The sequence below is a fragment of the Salvelinus sp. IW2-2015 genome, unplaced genomic scaffold, assembly GCF_002910315.2.
Source record: "Salvelinus sp. IW2-2015 unplaced genomic scaffold, ASM291031v2 Un_scaffold2776, whole genome shotgun sequence".
NCBI classification, from domain to species: Eukaryota; Metazoa; Chordata; class Actinopteri; order Salmoniformes; family Salmonidae; genus Salvelinus; species Salvelinus sp. IW2-2015.
The window spans coordinates 50,850-58,065 of record NW_019944078.1 but is presented as its reverse complement, the minus strand read 5'-3'; positions in this window follow the sequence as shown (position 1 = coordinate 58,065).

Genomic DNA, 7,216 nt, shown 5'->3' with positions numbered 1-7,216 from the left:
AATGACACTATGTCCTGCTACAGATGTCTCCACAATGACACTATGTCCTGCTACAGATGTCTCCACAATGACACTATGTCCTGCTACAGATGTCTATAAGCTATAGTCACATGCCTATAAAATAGCAAAAGTGAAAAAGATAGGCAAATGCAGTCGTGTTTATGGGTGCAGTATGAATTGCATCAGCATGAATTGTATTGTAATGTATTGGTCTGTAATGTATTGTAATGTATTGTATTGTAATGTAATGTAATGTAATGTATTGTAATGTATTGTAATGTATTGTAATGTATTGTAATGTATTGCAATGTATTGTATTGTAATGTAATGCATTGCACTGTATTGTATTGTATTGCATTGTAATGTATTGTAATGTATTGCATTGTAATGTATTGTATTGTAATGTATTGTACTGTACTGTACTGTATTGTATTGTAATGTATTGCATTGTAATATATTGTAATATATTGTATTTTAATGTATTGCAATATATTATATGGTAATGTATTGTATTGTAATATAATGTAATGTATTGTAATATATTGTATTGTAATGTAGTGTTCAGTAATGCAATTCATTGTAATGTATTGTATTGTAATGTATTACATTGTATTGTAATGTATTACATTGTATTGTAATGTTTTGTATTGTACTGTAATGTATTGTGATGTAATGTATTGTAATATAATATATATAATATAATGCAATATATTGTAATGTTTTGTAATGTATTGTATTGTAATGTAGTGTATGGTAATGCAATGCATTGTAACGTATTGTATTGTAATGTATTATATTGGATTGTATTTGATTGTAATGTAATGTATTGCACTGTAATGTATTATAGTGTATGGTAATGCATTGTACTGTATTGTATTGTAATGTACTGTGTTGTAATGTGTTGTATTATACTGTAATGTATTGTACTGTAATGTATTGTATTGTAATGTACTGTGTTGTAATGTATTGTATTATACTGGTATGTATTGTACTGAATGTATTGTATTGTAATATAATGCAATATATTGTAATGTATTGTAATGCAATGCATGTAATGTATTGTATTGTAATGTTTTATATTGTATTGTGATTTGATTGCACTGTAATGTATTATAGTGTATGGTAATGTATTGTAATGCATTGTAAATATAATGTATTGCACTGTAATGTATTATAGTGTATGGTAATGTATTGTAATGCATTGTATATAATGTATTGCACTGTAATGTATTATAGTGTATGGTAATCAGTGGTTTGTTCCCACTCTTCTCGTCTCGTAAGTATGTGTGCAGCTTGATAGTAAACAAGTGGCAGGGTGGATGATTGGTTTTTTTTATAATTAGGAGTGGCCTTGAGAAAAATATTTTTAATTTCCTTAACCTTAGTTTAGCATAACAAGCCTTCCTGTCACCGAGTTAAAACGTTGCGACCCTATTAAATACATGGCATTACATTTCATGGCATTTCTGAAACGTTTAATAGCCCGAGTCGTGTCTGAATATGAGTATAACGTAAATGGCTAAACATGGTCTCAAATCTAAATTAACATGACATTCATATTTTTTTATTATTTATTTCACATCTGCACGTCAGTCATTAACAAACACCTCTAAACAAAAGTGACGTAACATGTGACTTCTAACAAGTCCTGCCCCAACAGTCCCTCCAGGACACTGTAGGTCTTCTAGGGCCCATTGAGACTATTCACACACACAAACAGGCACGCACGCACACACACACATCACACACACACACACAACACACACACACACACCACACACACACACACACACACACACAATCACACACACACACACACACACACACACACACACACACCACACACATATGCACACACACACATTCTGCCGCACACACACACACACACACACCGACCAAGGTCAAAAAAATAATTCCAGCACCGATTCCGCCACACTTTCCCCCCTTTCTGTATAGTGGCAGTTCTGCTATAGTGCTGTGCGTAGCCCACAAGGGTATCTAGCTACAGCATTTTGCACCAAGACACGTACCAGCCCCACGTGATGCTCTGCCACCACCAGTTAACCCCAACCCGCAGTGACGTTCCTTGGGGCAGAGACGCAGAGCGACTCAGAGCACAGATTCAGACTCAATTCCTCAAAACAGTGATGGTTCAAATGATTACTAATTAGTCTCTTAACTGCTTCTCCTCATTAGGCTACAGTGACAATAATCTACTATAGCTGACAGACAGGCGTGCTGCCCAAACGGCATCCTATTCCCCGTGTAGCACACTACTTCTGACTAAGTCCCCATAAGGCTCTGGTCAAAAGTAGTGCACTATGTAGAGAATATGGTGCCATTTGGAACGTAAAACACAATAGTATCTCTGCCAGTATCACATCACTCACTGCCTGACATTTAAAAAATAAAAAATAAAAWGCAACTCAAAAAGTTTTTGAAATGAATAACCGGTCAATCTTGTTATTCAATACCAAAGCTTAGTATATCTATCTGTAACCGCTTTGATACACTGACTATCATTCTGGGTTAATCTCTGCCTTCGTTGATGGTCTTTTCTTTTCTTCATATAAAACTGTTGGCAGCTTGAGTGAGGCTAAGCATAATTAGACTACCAAATGAATGGTTTCAGACCACCAGACAGAGTTTGGTGCCTCTTGATTTGACACGGAACGACGTGTCTGTAAAAAACACACACACACACACACACACACACACATACACACACACACAAACACAGACAGCGTCTGTCCACACACTACAGGGTGATCCTGTCCTTTACCAGGACTTGAGTAGACGGAGATGAGTAATATGGACATACATTTACCATGACGACACTGAACTTCCCTTCATTTCAAAATTGAGAGATTTGTCATTACAATTTCAATGCTTTATCGATAAAATAAGGCATTTTAGATGGGAAGTATCATTTTTCAAAAACCTTGAATTTGTCCTGTAATAATAATGCTTTGTAACATCTCCTTATTCAAACGTTCCTCCTCATTACAAAGAACATAGCCAAGAATGGATGCATTGTCACATTCTGAACTTAGTTCCCATGTCTTTATTTTAGTTTGGTCAGGGCGTGAGTTGGGGTGGGCATTCTATGTTGTTTTTCTATGTTTTGTTCTGTTGTTATATTTCTATGTGTTTGGCCTAGTATGGTTCTCAATCAGAGGCAGGTGTCAGTTGTTGTCTGTGATTGAGAGCCATATTTAGGTCCCTGTTTTCTATTGTGTTTTGTGGGTGGTTGTTTCCTGTGTCTGTGTTTGCACCATACGGGACTGTTTCGGTTTGTTGTTTGTTTGTACTTTTGTTAAGTGTTCTGTTGATTTATTAAATATCTCATTATGGACACTTACCACGCTGCACATTGGTCCGATCCTTGCTACTCCTCTTCAGACGAAGAGGAAATCCGTTACATGCATCATGTTTTGATAGCGTTTCCCTGAATAAGAAACTAATCCGGAAACTAAAAGATTTCACTAAATGATGACCATTCCTCCAAACAGTTCCCTTTCGGGTTTACACCTTGGATAATTCATCTATAGCATTACCCATCATTGGTCATTGTGATTAATCGCCAATAGAGACAGATTACCCTGTGATCAGAAGATCAGACATTTATAAGCAATTCCCAGCCATTACGTTGAACCAATGTGGAATAGACGTTGAATTGACATCACCCATTACAATGTGTTCTGTCTGTTACAATGACATTGCATCCACCGACTGATTGAGATCCAACAATTCCACATCTATCATGATATAGTTGAGGAACGGGGTTAGGGAAATTATATAGGGTTGAGGAACGGGGTTAGGGAAATTATATAGGGTTGAGGGACGTGGTTAGGGAAATCAAATCAAATCAAATGTTATTGGTCACATACACATGGTTAGCAGATGTTATTGGTCACATACACATGGTTAGCAGATTGTTATTGGTCACATACACATGGTTAGCAGATGTTTATTGGTCACATACACATGGTTAGCAGATGTTATTGGTCACATACACATGGTTAGCAGATGTTATTGGTCATATACACATGGTTAGCAGATGTTATTGGTCACATACACATGGTTAGCAGATGTTATTGGTCACATACACATGGTTAGCAGATGTTATTGGTCACATACACATGGTTAGCAGATGTTATTGGTCACATACACATGGTTAGCAGATGTTATTGGTCACATACACATGGTAGCAGATGTTTATTGGTCACATACACATGGTTGCAGATGTTATTGGTCACATACACATGGTTAGCAGATGTTAATGGTCACATACACATGGTTAGCAGATGTTATTGGTCACATCACAGAGGTTAGCAGATGTTATTGGTCACATACACATGGTTAGCAGATATTATTGTGAGTGTGGTGCTTCTATTTCTGACTGTGCAGCAATATCCGACAAGTAATCCAACAATTCCACAACAGACATACAGTTGTTGTCGGAAGTTTACATACACCTTAYGCAAATACATTTAAACTGAGTTTTTCACAATTCCTGACTTTTAATCCTAGTAAAAATTCCCTGTCTTAGGTCAGTTAGGATCACCACTTTATTTTAAGAATATGAAGTGTCAGAATTAATAGTAAAGAGAATTATTTATTTCAGCTTTAATTTCTTTCATCACATTCCCAGTGGGTCAGAAGTTTCCATACACTCAATAAGTATTTGGTAGCATTGCCTTTAAAATGTGTAATTGGGTCAAACGTTTCAGGTGGCCTTCCAACAATAAGTTGGGTGAATTTTGGCCCATTCTTCCTGAAAGAGCTGGTGTAACTGAATCAGGTTTGTCGGCCTCCTTGCCAGGGCTTTGTGATGGCCACTCCAATACCTTGACTGTGTTGTCCTTAAGCCATTTTACCACAACTTTGAAAGTATGCTTGGGGTCATTGTCCATTTGGAAGACCCATCTGCGACCAAGCTTTAACTTCCTGACTGATGTCTTGAGATGTTGCTTCAATAAATCTACATCATTTTACCTCCTCATGATGCCATCTATTTTGTGAAGTGCACTAGTCCCTCCTGCAGCAAAGTACCCCCACAAAATGATTCTGCCACCCCCGTGCTTCACGGTTAGGATGGTGTTCTTCGGCTTGCAAGCCTCCCCCTTTTTCATCCAAACTTAACAATGGTCATTATGCTCAAACAGTTATATTTTTGTTTCATCAGACCAGAGGACATTCCTCCAAAAAGTACGATCTTTGTCCCCAAGTGCAGTTGCAAACCTTAGTCTGGCTTTTTTTTTTTGTCAAGCAAAGAGGCACTGAGTTTGAATGTAGGCCTTGAAATACATCCACAGGTACACCTCCAATTGATTCAAATAATGTCAATTAGCCTATCAGAAGCTTCTAAAGTCATGACATKATTTTCTGGAATTTTCCAAGCCGTTTAAAGGCACAGTCAACTTAGTGTATATATACTTTTTACCCACTGGAATTGTGATACTGTGAATTTTTGGTTTTCCTTTTATAATCCGTGATTGTCTGAAGACCCTGCCACATATGTCTCGTGTCTGAGCCGAATTGCGACTCCACTTTGTCTCTATACTGACTTTTTGCTTGTTTGATTGCCTTGCGGAGMGAATAACTACACTGTTTGTATTCGGCCATATTCCCAGTCACCTTTCCATGGTGAAATGCGGTGGTTCGCGCTTTCAGTTTCGCAATTCTGCCATCTATCCACGGTTTCTGGTTGGGGTAGGTTTTAATCGTCACAGTGGGTACAACATCTCCGATGCACTTCCTTATAAAGTCTCACACCCAATCAGTGTATAAATCAATATTATTCTCTGAGGCTACCCAGAACATGTCCCAGTTGRGTGATCAAAACAATCTTGAAGCGTGTATTCCGATTGGTCAGACCAGCATTGAATAGTCTTTATCACGGATACATCCTTTTTGAGTTTCTGCCTATAGGAAGGAAGGAGCGAAATGGAGTCGTGGTCAGATTTGCCGTAAGGAGGGCAGAGGAAGGCCTTGTATGCATCACGGAAGTTAGAGTAGCAGTGATCCAGTGTTTGCCAGCGTGAGTGCTACAATCAATTTAGGTAGCCTTGTTTTTAAATTTGCTTTGTTAAAATCCACAGGTACAATAAATGCAGCCTCAGGATATATGGTTTCCAGTTTTCATGAAGTCCAGTGATGTTCCTTGAGGGCTGTCGTGGTATCGGCTCGAGGATATAAACGGCTGTGACAACCAACGAGAATTCTCTTGGGAGATAATACGGTTGGCATTTGATTGTGAGGAATTCGAGGTCAGGTGAACAAAAGGACTTGAGTTCCTGTATGTTGTTACAATTACACCATGAGTCGTTAATCATGAACAGCATACACCCCTGCCTTTCTTCCCGGAGAGATTATTATTTCTGTTGGAGAGACGCACAAAAAATCCCAATAGAGACAGCACATCCCGATAGAGCCATGTTTCCGTGAAACAAAGTATGTTACAATCCTTGATGTCTGTCTGGAAAGCAACCCATACCCTAATTTCGTCTACCTTGTTCTCTAGAGACTGGACATTAGTGAGTAATATACTTGGAAGCGGTGGGTGGTGTCTGAAGTCTGACCGTCTTCCTCTTCTGCAGCGAAGTTGTTTTGGGTCAGCCTCTGGAATCAGTTCAAATGCCCTGTGGTGGTTCAGACAACGGATCCACTTCGGGAAAGTCGTATTCCTGGTCGTAGTGTAGTGGTGGTAAGTTGACGTCGCTCTGATATCCGATAGTTCTTCCCAGCTGTATGTAATAACACTTAAGATTTTCTGTGTTAACAATGCAAGAAATAATACATAAAAATTGTAATACTGCAAAGTTTCTTAGAACTAGAAAGGCTGCAACTGAGATTGAGACAGAGACAGAGACAGAGACAGAGACAGAGGAGAGGCAGAGGCAGAGGCAGAGGCAGAGGCAGAGACAGAGACAGAGACAGAGACAGAGACAGAGACAGAGACAGAGACAGAGACAGAGACAGAGACAGAGACAGAGACAGAGACAGAGACAGAGACAGAGACAGAGACTGAGACTGAGACTGAGTCTGAGACTGAAGACTGAGTCTGAGACAGAGACAGAGACAGAGTCTGAAGCTAAGGCTGAGACAGAGACAGAGACAGATACAGAGACAAGAGAAGAGAGAGAGAGAGAGACAGAAGCTAAGGCTGAGACTGAGACTGAGTCTGAGACAGAGACAGAGACAGAGACAGAGA